Source organism: Xiphophorus maculatus, chromosome 23 (genome assembly GCF_002775205.1).
Source record: "Xiphophorus maculatus strain JP 163 A chromosome 23, X_maculatus-5.0-male, whole genome shotgun sequence".
NCBI classification, from domain to species: Eukaryota; Metazoa; Chordata; class Actinopteri; order Cyprinodontiformes; family Poeciliidae; genus Xiphophorus; species Xiphophorus maculatus.
Window position 1 is genome coordinate 18930596 of NC_036465.1, and position 13793 is coordinate 18944388.

The 13793-nt window shown below is 36.5% G+C and overlaps 1 protein-coding gene across 2 annotated transcripts in view; it reads right to left on the bottom strand.

The window, feature by feature from the left end:
- LOC102237146 (hepatitis A virus cellular receptor 1 homolog) overlaps positions 1 to 12499 on the bottom strand; it is a 48807-nt gene extending 36308 nt beyond the window's left edge. The window contains exon 1 of one of the 2 annotated variants that reach the window (XM_023328981.1): positions 12413 to 12499. The gene's annotated coding sequence lies outside the window, so the exon portion shown is untranslated. The remainder of the gene's footprint in view (positions 1 to 12412) is intronic. The other variant, XM_023328982.1, reaches the window with a different exon arrangement.
- Between the last annotated feature and the right edge of the window lie 1294 nt (positions 12500 to 13793).

Genomic DNA, 13793 nt, shown 5'->3' on the forward strand with positions numbered 1-13793 from the left:
TGGGTATATCTAAGTCTCGCAAACCCAGCAGGGGATCCCATTTTTGTGAAAGAACGTGGGTTTTCTACACTGACAGCTTGTGTTTCTTCACTGGACGGCTGCTGCGACTACATAGAGTCGAAGGCTGAGGTCAGGTCATCAACGATGTCCTGCTGATTTCAAAGTACCATTTTAGTTTCACATGCTGAGTTTAGCAAAACAAATGTAAAGACAAATGTTCTTCCCATACAGAAATTCACTGTCCACACTCCTTATCTTGACTTTCGTTTTTGCATTTCAGAGAGTCTTCTTTTAGCTTTTAATTATGATTTTTATCATGATGTGCTTATCATTTAGACAGATTGGGGATTGTTTGAGTTTCAGCAGATCTAAGTACATTTTGATGAGATCAGAAAAGTGTATGATGAACATAGTGCAGCTTGACCTGAAGGAAAACAACATGTTTATCTTTTGCAAAGGAAATCGATTTTATCAGACAACTATAGGGCAATTTCTCATCTATTTTAACCTTTTTGCCTCGAGCAAAAGAACTACTTTTCACATTTATTTGTTCAGGTGGGTTTTATACCAACCCCCAGGCAAAGGGATGTATTTAGTACAACTTTAATGAGATCTTCTGAGAAAATGGGATCATTCTGCTCATTGACTAGCCATCAAACGACACATAAACTCAATAGCCTCTTATAGAAATGAGTGGATACTCTGTGTGTCTGGGATGGTTTGGTCACAAAAATTAGGCTGCCTCTTTGCTTTGCAAAAGAAACAAAATACAACAGGCTACAGAATCATTACTGATGATGACTGATTATGTTATCATTACACTTGTCATTGGGTGACAAAGTGGACCCTTTATTCTTAAAGTTGATGTGTTAGGGGCTGGAAAAACGGGCCACTATGATAATTTGTCAAGGATCAAATTATATATAGACGGCTAGGTTGGAACATCTTCTAAATTGCCGTGTTTTTAGGTTATTTCTGCTTTGCCTTGGGTTTATAAAATGATTCAAGCAAGCAAACAAGGATGAAATAGTGGTGAAGTGACAACAGGTTCAGAAAAGCACACTTTACATGGGGAGCAAAGGTTGGCCCTTGTGTTGTAATCCACATAAGTCTTGTCTGAACTGGACAAAAGCAGTGGAAGAAAATGGTACCAGGAAGCATGATATAGGAGAACTATGAGTCCTGCAATCTATTTTGGTATTACTTGACAAGTAGCTTTGTCAAACTTTATGCCTGCTCTGCCTTGAATGCATCCTTCCACCCACCTCATTCTGATAATTACCATCACTTGTACCTCCCTCTCTTTATTTTCGCTGTTCTTCTCAAAGTCTTGCCAGATTGTCTCTTACCTTCCTGTCACAGTGTTCCAGTAACATTTTCTGAGACATTGGATAGTCACCATTTTTACACTGGTCCTAATCTGTCTGTATTTTCTCAATGGAAAAGTCTGCCTAAATTTACTGGTTTCTTCTTAATTGTTTTACCATCCAAGTTAAGTAAACTTTTTAAACCTTTCTGCTATGTGAATTCTAGGAAATTTACTGAAACATTACAAACTAAGCATGTTTTTCAGACTATGTTCAATCTTTCCCTGAAAGACTGAACATATAGATCAATCTCTGTCATGCTGAAATAGTTGTGATCTGTTTGACCATGATAATGCATCTTGTCATGAACTAAGCTGTTTTTGAAGAATCATTTGAGGAGAACATCAAGTTTAAGGTCTTTCTTTGGCCTTTAAATTTCCCAGATCTCAAGCTAATCAAACATCTGTGACTTGGTTCAGTTCTGATCCAAACCTTGCAAATTACAGAACTTAAAGAATCTGCTGCCAATATTGGTGCCAGATACCACAGCACAACTCCAAGAGTCTGATGCTAGTGAAGCCCAGGCCTCAATGGCTCTTTGTTGTGTTGCCACTAAAAGGAAGACCGGTACGACATTAGAAGGTCAAAAATTGTATGCTTCATCAGTGTGTCGATATATTGACGGCACACTAAAAACTGCAGGAGAATAACATAGGAAAAGAAGGATGTGACATCATATCCATGCCTTATCCCTGGAGGATGTAGTGCCTGACCACAGCAATCTCCCACTACGGGAACCAGTAAGAATCAAATTGATGTGAAGCATGGAAAATTGGACTGCACCAAGAAAGAACTAATGGTTAGTAACATGTCACTGCACCAAAAGCCAGATCTGGTTAGGGATCATAACAGCCCAGATGATGAGGCACTTATACTCAAATGCTCAATTTGAGAGCATAAGTTGAGACTTTATTGTAACACCAGAGGAGCAAAGCACCAATCTACAAGGTTCAAGATCAACTTTATATGGGTCCAATAGTGAGTCAGTTCTGGCTTCAACATGAATGGCATTGCCTGTTGCAGTCCCACCTCAGCTCTAAGACATTTCTCATATCAGCTCTGAACAACTGTATTCCTCATGTTACTCAACTTCTGACCTTAGTTTTAGGTGTTTTTGAAGATGTAGCGGTCATTTTGCAAAGAATATTATTTCTTTGGTTACATTCATCACTACAACTTATAAAAACGTTTGTGCAGACTCCACACCGCCATTTCTCTTGCCAGCTCCTAGTTGCAAGACCAAAACCAGCAGGCACAAACATGTGCCTGAAATCTCCTTTGTGTGCACACAAATGAGTTATATCATCAGGATATATAGAATGAATGCCAAAAGTACCTTGGGATTCCAATAGCATAATTGTGGTAGAGGCTACTGGGAAATCAGGACCATGTGACCACTGAGATCACCGTTTAGTTCCACTATAGTCGGAAAATTAAATAAATTCTTACTGGTTGGTTCACTTGTGCAGCTCCAGAAGCATTAACAGCAGACAATATACTTCATTCATGTTGTAATCAAAATCAGTGATACTCCAAACTGGGTGAATGTTGACAAAAAGTCAACAAACACCACATGGAGAAAAATTATCAAAAAGTATGTGCTCAAACTTTTGTTTGTCGTTTAAGCATTTAAACAACAGGAATATGAGACATGGGTAGTTGTTAGATGTCTAATGTGATTTTGGTGAATATGTATTATATAATCTTATTAAATTTCATGGAAAAAGGGTTTTAATCTTCAGTGTAGTTGCTCCCAAAACCCTGTTTCACATCTGGTATTGTGTTCAGCCCTCTTCGCCTATTTAGACTTCACCAATGTTGTTTCTAATTTGTGCATAAGAGTTACTCAACAGAGGAAAAAATGTGCACAAAGTTTTTTGAACAAAGAGATTTTAAAGACCTCTACTTTTACTTCACCTCCTGGCCCTTGGCAGGTTCCAATCGCTTGTAGAGCAACATTTTTTTGTGATGGTATGACATTTCTTCCAATATTATGCGTCATTATGGTTGAAATATTTGCTGCAAACACGACTGCCTGCCTACAGCAGGAACCCGAAGGCTTTTTAAATTCACATAAAGTGTATCGAGCTACAATTTCAGTGAGTTTAAGCTTTCTCCTGTCAGTATGAACTGATGTCTTATTGGAAAGTCTCCAACAGAAAAACACTGAGTTCTTTAAAAGAGGCGCTCCAATGCAACATATACTCCCAGGACAGTTCATCACTCTTACTCATGTTTATGCTGTTGATTTTCCAGACAAAGATTTTATTCCACAAGATCTCACCAATGGATTTAGGTAAAGATCTAGCCAGACACCAGTTTCAAACCATCTGCTTTGCAAACAAAAAATGGTTTTCATTTTGAGCTCCACTTTTATTAGCAGCTGTAAGGGGCAGAAAATATACAAAATATACAAACAGAAGGTAAACTTGCAATTAAAAATTACTAAATAAATTATAAATAACGTCAATTGACGAAGGTTCACTCTCATCCCTTAAAATTGAACTGCTTAGAAAATAATGAGACTTTTGAGTTTTGTTTTTCTTTTTTCCAATGAAACCCGATAAGCTTTGGCCAAATACCAGCAAGATTAATGGTTTTAGAGAAGACAGAAAAATAAACATTTCAAACTGTTGGCTGTACATCTAATATATTTCAATCAGTAAATACATTTTTCTAAAAATGAAAGACTACTGATAAGCAAGAAAAATGAAAAGTCAAAACATTGAAATCTGTGAAAGAAAATCCGACTTTATTTATCTCAATATAATTTCCAAATAGTCTGTCAGGTTCCATTTGTTTGTAAAGCATCAATTGGCTTGGTCTTCGGAGAGTTTTCTAATAAGTAAAAAAATCTCACAGCATTTGCATATTATATTGCATATGGTACCTGGACTTTAAACTTCTTGGTCAATGAATTTACATCTGAAACTGTAAATCTGGTTCACATTACTAGAGGTGACTGAATGTGGTGGTGAGTTTAGGGAAACATTTCTTTGTTTCTCAAAGCAACACGTATATTTGCATACAAAGAGGATAAAATCTGAATCTGATTTATCCGTCGGTAAGATTCCTGTGGAGATAATATTGCATGTTTTTGGTGTTTGGCAGATTTGAAGCTCTCCAGGTGTGATTGGATCAATCAGCACGCTTCATGTTGAGGACAACCGCCGACTTCTCACAGCAAGACGGGCATTTTCAGTGTTGACGAAATAAATTGGACTCAAAGTCCCAAATGACAATAGTGATGTATAAAATATCAAAAGAATGCCACACTGATTTTAGACATTGTTTGAAGGTTAATGAATGCTTTTAGCCGTCTAACAAAAAGTATTTCATCCAAAGAGAACGTGACATCCAATCCACTGCAATTTGATTTACAGAAGTTAAAGGAAGAAGTAAGAAAATAAAGAATATTCTAAGTCAATAAAGTAAAAAAATAAAATAAAAATTACATTATATAACAGAGGCACATCTCAGTAAATTGGAACATGAGATTGAATTCATTTGTCACATTAAAAAAGGACCTTTTGGAAATAAACGTTTAGGTTTGCATTAAAATATTTTTTTTCCATCACTCCCAAATTTCTATATTAAAAATGTTCTGTTTTCATCACGCTAATATAATAGTTTAATTTCACCTACTGTTTTTTTATTAGTTGTAAGCAGAAAATCATTTTTAATTAAAAGAAATAAAGGCTTGAGAACATCAGTCTGTGTATTCAGTCTACACAATGCGTTTAACTCAGTAAACTGAATTACTGCAGTAAATTTACTTTTTAATAGTATTCAAATTTATTAACATGCACCAGTATATTTTTTCTGAATTGAAAAGGAACAACCATAATTTATAAGACACCATAGAAAGATATGAACAACATATACGTATAAGAATGAAAGGAAGAGAAAGACAAATAAATGAAATTAAACAAAATTAATTTGCACTTAGGATGAAATCTACAATAGTGGTTAAAAACTAAATTTAAAAAAAAATATTAAATTAAAGACTTTAAGATCAAATTAAAATGAAGCAGAATTAAATTAAACTAAACGGAGATAAAAATGTTTATGTAAGACTCAGGCTAACTTCAGCACCCCAAATAAAGTGCAGGTCTGATCTGATCAGGTCTGATCAGAAAATCTGAGAAACAATTCTGGGACTTCTATACAAAGACAACAAATAGTTTCTAATAAATGTAACATTCCCAGTTTTGCTCATTGATTGTCTTTTTCTAAACAATCAGACCGTTTGAAAGCTCAGCTAAACCTGAGAACAGAATACGTTTCTCACAGAAAAGACTTTGATTTGTTGTAACATTGACTCCAATCACATCAGCTAAAGCTTTGCGATCAAAGGAGGACGAACAAAGCAGACCTAAACACTATAATTCATCTGATCTGTTCTTATTCTCATGTCAATACTAGTTTGTCAGCTGACTTTGTTCCACAAACCTCTTCTGACAGACATTTGTGCTACACTCACAGGCAATCTTTCAGTGACAGCCTGAATACTCTTTAATCACAACTTATTTCAAAGTGGTAATCATTCTTAAGACATAATGCGACACGTGCACATGTAGACACACACTCACTTTTAAAACAGAGGGATTTTTCAGAAAGGACATTTTGCTTTTTACACTCAGGGACAGGAGGCATTAGGGTAAGTGGCAGGTATTTGGAAGCAGTGTTGATGTGCAGCTCAGTGAAATACAATTGTTTTAATCATGATGAACCTTATCCAGTCGGTAAACGTCTATGTAGTAAAGGTGAAATGGCACGGTTCTTTACTGGAAACTGGGTATAGAAAAATAGAACTACCTGTTCATAAAACAGCCTTAATCCCAGCAATCACTTGAGATCATTATATGTAATCCACCCAAGTCATAAAGCATGCACAATTCAGTTTCACAAATTTCCACCATGGTTGAAAATCAAAGAGCTCATCATCCTTATGAACTGCAGGGGAAACTTTTGAAGACATAACAAGTCTCACCATTGCTCATAAAATCTCAGAGGCAATCATCTAATAGTGGGGGGGCTCAGCTCGCTGCCAAAGTGTCCACTCAGCAGCGCTCTGTGTGTGCAGCCTGGGCTCCTGCCAAACCATATCCCGCTTTAGGCATCATCAGCCAAGAATCCCCTCTGATGAACGTACCTTCTGCAACAGCAGCTCCGTGCATTAGTCTTCAACACGCTCCTCTCTGCCCTCATTCTGTTTTATGTCTTTGTCAAACAATGTGCGCTCACACCCAGATTTTGCAACTGTAAGCATTCCTGATGAAGTCATCCAGCAGCGTTTCAGTCAGGTCTTAATCGAAATTACGTAATTGATTATTAAGGTGCTGCGAAAAAGTTTTTACCCTTTACAGATTTTTTTATGGATTTTTGTCCTATATAAATGTTTCAGATTATCAAACACATTTAATAATCTAATTCACGTGTTTAATAATTTAATTCTGTTTTCCATTAATATTTATTTTTATTAAGGGGAAAAAAGTGTAACCGCAGTCCTTGTGGCAATGTGGGCAGATGTGATAACTTAACAGGAGAGAAAAGAACGGTGGGACTGAATGCCTCAGAGACATTGAGCTAAAGTAAAAGATTGATGGTATAGCATGGCAACCAGATACACATTTTGCTGTAGACTTCTTATAACACAGCAATTATCAATCTGTGTCCAAAGCTGCCTAATCTATTCTGGTCGTCTTTGCAATTAAAAAGCAGAGTGAGTTCAAGGCAGAGTGATTCTCAGATAGGTTTATGATTTCTGTTAGTACTGTGGGCTCCAGGTCAATTCACTCCGTCACCAACTTGTTTTTTACCTAATTGTTGCTATTTGGTCCCAACCTATTCTGTTGTTCTAGCCAGAAGAAAAGCAGTTCTACTCACATTCTTAACCATTATGAGTTTATTGATATTGATTATCAAGTGTCTTGGTGAATTGTGGAGATAAACAATAATGAAATTGCTCCAAAAAGGTGTTGAAATGTATCATATTGTGACCCTGGAAGGCCTGGGATTATACTCTGGTCCTGCTGTCCCTATAACCAGATCTCAGAAAAGCAGAAGACAATGGATGAATGGATGGATAGTTCCAGAACAAATTTATGTGATATTTCAATACATAGCTCAATTTGTGGTTCGTGTCTAATGAACTGCAGAACTTGATTTTATTCATTTGGATCCCTGTAGATGATAGACATTATCATAAAAATAATAATAAAAAAATGTCTGGACTTCATTTTGAATGTAAGTTAGTTATTGGCATGCAGATGTTCGGTGATGTGATGTCAGCGCACCGTCAGACAGGAAGACAAAATCCTAATTCAGGAAGATTTGAAGGATGTGAAAGCGCTCCTTTCCTTGGAAACTGGACAAGGACACTATTAGGTAATAAAATGGATTCTGCTTGCACATAAATTCTGAAATTACACTGCTAAAGAGTCTGGGATGCAGATGTGTCATGCATTCATAGTACAGCTTATTAAATTATTTTGCAGCTGGTCATGGATGTCTATAAATTTTCCACTGTCTGCAGGTATCCATTTCCAGCTGAAAGGATTTGTGGAGCTTCATTTGTAAAAGTCAAATCAGCAGTTTGATTTGTAGTGAGAGGAAGGAAATGGACATCTCTGCCGTTTTTTCAGCTCCCTTAAGCCTCAAGTCTCCTCCTCCATTACTTAGTCTGGATATACTGGAGCTTGTCCGCATGAACAGGTTGGTCATTTTTGTTTTTAGAAAAATACAAGAAATAAATCAAAGTTTTTAAATGGCAGACTTATTATTTTTTCCCCCATTTTCCTTCCCTTCCTTCATATTTATATTCAATAAAGTCCAGAGGGACAGTTTAACCCCGTTTCCCATTTGAAGAGGCAATTGATAGAGACAGATATGAGAACGTTTTGGTCAAAATATTTTACGTTATCTGAAAAAGAAACATTCGGCAGCAAGCCCAGACGTCTGTTTCCAGAGAAACAGAGGAATTAGAGATCCTGCTGGTCTCAGTGTGGCTGCTGTGTTGTTGTTCCTTTGAAATATACTACAGGTGAATTCGCCTGTCACTTCTCGGAGCTTAGGTGTGAATCTTTTGCCTTTTTGAAGATAACCAGATGGGAACTGCCTTGTTTTTCCGTGGAAGGGAAATTTGGAGAAAGAGAAGATTTCTGCTGACTGAAAGTATGATACATATGGAAAGCTTTATGCAGGAGATGGGAAGTACCAGCTGTTGGACTCAAATAATGATCTGACAGACTGAGGCAGCAAAACTCTAAACTTTATACCATTTGTTGTTTTGTTAATCCATCAAAGTCAATCTTCCTTTCTCACAAGATTTAGCACTGTCCTTTGAATTAGCTGTAAATTACAGTAAATAATTGTATTTTAGTTTTGAATCGAGTTCCCCGTTGTGATTATTCAAAGTCATCTTTCAAAAAAGTCTCTTCTTGGCTGAGGACACCTAAGCTAAACCTCAGCCATACATCTGTTAAATATTCAGACACAACAGTAACGCTGACTGGAGGGAAAGTGCTAATGATGCACTTTGGATTTGCTTCTCTCTACTTTTCCCATTTTCTTGCCACTCTGCTCTCTCTAAAATATGTAATTTCAAACTGATGAATGGCATCCGGAGAAGGAAGATTAATGAATACCTCTTTTTGTTGTACTATTTCTTACAGATGTCTCTGTTCAAACAGAAATACTAAACTGAATACAAAGCAACAGGAATATAAGTTTGAGTTTCACAACTAAAACAATCAAAATGTGCAACCTAGACTTACTGCTACAATCTAGTCAACACATCCCTACTAAAAAAATAGTATAGATTGAGAACATTAATTATATTTTAATTTGAAGTCCTACAAAATCCTTGGAAGGTAAATCGTTATTGTGTCTACATGAAGCTATTCCCAGAAAGAGATATAAGAACTATATTATAATTTTCTTTAATGTCTCATCTCTTAAAAAGATACAGCTCCACTGACACAAGAACAACCAGACAATACAACTAATTAATTTCTAAAACAATAGCTAAACTTGCACCACCTCTCAGACAAAAGAAACATTGACTTCATTACTTTAAAATTGTAGTAAAGTTTAATTTCTGCTATAAATCCACAATCACAGAACAGTACTGTAAATTTACAAAGCAAAATTAATAATTGTAGTTGTGCGTCCTGTACACACCAATGTGAGAAGTTGTCAGTTTACATGTGTTGAATGTTTTTGGACCACTGGGGGACAAACAAGGTAAAAAGTAAACACAGAAAGCTCCAGTCAAGAGTTTAATCAGTAACTTGATTTGGGTAACTGGGCTTTCTGCCCAAGTCAACATGTCATACGGGTGCTATCAGCAAAACATAAATAAATAAATACATTTTAAAAAGCTGTAAGATGTGCAAAGTGTTTCCTTTGGCTTATTTAGCTAATTTAAATAAAAACAGGCTCAGTCCTCTAGTGTGCATAGTGAAGGTACTGTAGGATAATCTTGGTGTAAAAAGGATTGGGTAAAAACACTGAAAAGCTGGTGTCTGATACACATTTGGTTTGGTACACAGTTAAATGTGTATTTTTTTGTGTTTACGGAGTATATACAGTTTTAAAAGTTTTGTTCTGTTAGTCAAAGCACATAAAAAGAAATATTTTGCAATGTTTTCCATGCTTTAGGACCACCTGAGTTTCAGACAAGTTTGGAAAAACTCTTTATACAGGCAGGTCAAACATGAATGTTAAACAAGTTTTTGGTGAACCAGGGGAGTTGATTTGTGTTTGGCTGTGTGTGGGGGGCAGAAGGAGGAGCTTGCCCAGAGCAGCATTCATGCAAGAAACATCGCTGTGCGAGACAACAGTGGTAATTACCCGATCCACTGGGCAGATAACATTTTAAATCGATACGCAACGTTAAGCTCATAGGTGAAAGCTGCTCTCCCACAGTGGGATTCAAAGAGGTTTACGTTGCGTCACTGATTTTGTCTTGACAATGATTTTTTTTATGATATGCGTTTTCTTTTTTGTCTTTCATGTTTTTACAGGCTCTTGCTGTTGTTTTTAAGTCCCTGCAGCAGTTGTTCTTTGTTAGCGTTGCTTTCAGCTGTACGCTCACCATGTTTCAATTTACCAATTACAACACCTGTCTTTGGTTTGTCATAACTTCTGATTGTATATGTTGTCAGAGGTTTTCATCAGAGCTCATCTTAGTTTCACTAAACTCTGTTTGTGATATTTACGGATTACGTTATAACACTCCTTGCCTTTGTTTTTTCTAAATTAATTTTTTTTCATGTGCCTCTTTCCAGCCTTGCCAACATGCAGGGGTTTTCTTCCAACACCAAACACAACTCATCATTGCACATGTGATTCAGACATGTAGCTGTTGCAGGTATTTCTTTTAAACCAAAGCTATTAAACACATTTCTGAGTTTCTGTCCGTAATACAACGTAAAGTGGGTCCCTGAAAATTACACAACGTCATCCATATTTAGCGTAGGGGTTGACTACACCACCCAATAACAGCCCACTCAACAAGTGGGCTGGTATCTATATAGATTATGTGTGGGTTTTACTTTCATTTATCTGCCAAATTCAAGGCTAAAAACATCCACAGTGAGTGTGAGAGACATGTTGCTCTATGTTACATAAGCACAAGACAAATTGTGCCGGAGGTACCGGCCTCCTGAGCTGCAACATAAACTGGAGACTGTGTATGCGTGCATGTTGGCGTGTGCGTGTAACTTTCTCACATGTCATGCTGCGCTGCTCCTAAATCAGTCCAGTCTGTTCAATGTGACCAAGTCAGTATTTGTTTACCTTCTTAAAAACATAATACCAAACATGTGTTTTCAGTGAGTAGAACTGATAACATCAGTCTGCGGTCATGTCCTGGGCAGAGGCGATGCCAGCTTAAGAAAACCTGTCAAATCTTGATTTTTCTGTGATAAAATCTTATTGTCATTTTAGCAGAGCATTTTGAAAATCTGAAAATTATATTAAAAGTTAAATAGAACATGTCAGACTAAGACGAAACTTCCTTATACAGAACTGATCCTTAAAATATAACTTACAGAAACTTTCCATGGATCAAATGTTAGAATCTTAAATCAGATTTTTTTAGATTTTGATTAAATGAATGGCAAATAACCGTCCTGCAGACCGAATCATGTTTGGGAAAAGAACTCAAATAGTCCACTGCCTCCTATAATTTAGAAATTATGTTCCTCCTGCCAAGAAAAAAAAAACAGATCCTCCTCAATTTGAGGCAAATCAGGAACAAAAGCAGAAGCAAGCAGAAATGTCTGAAGTTAAATGTACAGCAACGAATAAAGAAAGGTGATCCTAAAAATCTGGATTCCAATCCAAATCTAGATCAAATTGCAAGTTGATTTTTATGTATTAATTTTGTGCAAATGATTTGCCAATGTATCTAATAGATCTCTTTGTTAAAGATCTACTTACTGTTCCCTGAAGGGGGCTAAAAAAAACCTCCTGCTGCTCTTCAGTGGAACCTACCAAAGAGCAGCACTCAGATTTTTGAAGTGTTCACAGTTTTTCTCTGACCATTACAAGTTGAATTTGAAGCAGTCTGATATTTTGAACCTTCTTTTTCCTTCTCTCTTGACATTCTTTATTACTAGACTCAGTATTGGACCTCTTCATTGTAATATTAAAGGTTTGCGTCTGGGTTGAAAAGCACTTTCTTACAAATTAGTTTAAAACATGCCACATTTATAAAGTTGACTTCTTTTTGGGGGACATGTTCTGCTGAGGTCCAACTAACACTGCTAGTTCTTAGTCCTTCGTGTTTGAGAAGAACTAATCAAATTCTGTTCACACATGAATAAGATGACCTACAAAAGCATATTACAGAACAAAATTAACAACTCATATCAATGTAATGAGTACAATTTGGACCCAGGACGGGAACCACAACCCAAAGAAGGTTAAACATTTTTAATTACAAAAAACAGAATTTTGTTGTTTGGCAACAGCATTTTAACACACACACACACACACACACACATGCCCACATTTCTCCAATGATCAGATCTCACCATCGGGTAAGGGGACGATGTTTCCAATCCAAAGCTCAGTAGTCAGATAAACAGTCCAGGTCGGCAACAGGGCAGGCAGAACAAATCCAAAATCTATGGGGACATTAATCAGGGTTCAGGTAAATGAATCCAGGACCAGAGGTAGATAATCTCACAGAGCAGACAAGAGCCAAGCAAATTGTATGGAGCTAAAGTGGTGACAGCTTACACTGGCATTGAAAAAGAGATTTGGCATTGGAAAATAAAATAGTAAGATCAAACAATAAAAAATATTGTCATTGAATAAAGAAACTGTGATGATCCTGTAATACTCATTTTACGCTGCATTTTTTTTTTATGTAAAACTTTTCAGTGCCACTGGAGACCAGTAACAGAATATCAACACTAATACTAATAACAAAAGACTCCTGTAAACCTAATATGCCTTTCATGAGAATAATTCATTGTTGTTTTGCTCCTTCTTGTCCGAATCATGGCTGCTGCTGCCCATCATGCAATGCGCTCTGACATTGATTTCCAACTCAAAATTAGTTTATTTTCAGAAATAAACAAATAAAAGAAGTTTTCTCAGTAGATCTTTAAGACCTTTCACCTTATCTAGAAAGTAAAATTTTGACCTTTCCATATTACACTCGAGAAGCCCTAGGATAGTTTTCTCCCTCTTGTAGCATTTTGCTGGAGCAATAGCAGCAGAGACATTCATGTTTATTGAAAAAAGAAAATCAGCGCATTAAGACAGGTGCAATGGGCAGAGAAATGCATTTGATTGTTGTCCTAAAATCTTGTCATAGTTATAGAAAAGGATAATTCCTAGTGATTTATGTATGAAGAAGTATGATCATATCTAAGGGGATCTAAGAGATAGAGTGGACATCTGATTCCCCTCCAAGGAGTTCAAATTAGGGATAAGAGATTACATACAGTCAGGATTCCTGAGATCAAAAAGTGCCTCTCTCATTTAGGCTGACTCTGTTAATTAGCTCTGTCAGGGTTTTAAATTAATCCTTTGCTGACCTTTAAACAACGATTTGAGTAATTGATTGGCAGAAACAGTGCAGGACTCGTACCGCAGAGTTCTGAACTTGAACATCAAGAGAGTTATGGTAATCCTATCTTCCATAAGAACGACTGATATTCAGAATAATCCAGTCATCATGGGAACCTTTACAGTCTGACAACAAGCAGCTATCTGTGTTTATCAGAACTTTGAACTTATTTAAAGTGACATCACAAAACTCTTATCTCTTCTTCTTAAAAGCAACACTTTGTACTTTTTTTGGTCTTTTTCACAGCACAGACCTTGTTGAGTCTTTTAAATATTCAGAATGTTGAAGATGTCATTTAAAAGCAGTGAAGAGCCATTCATTAGTTTGGTTTTATG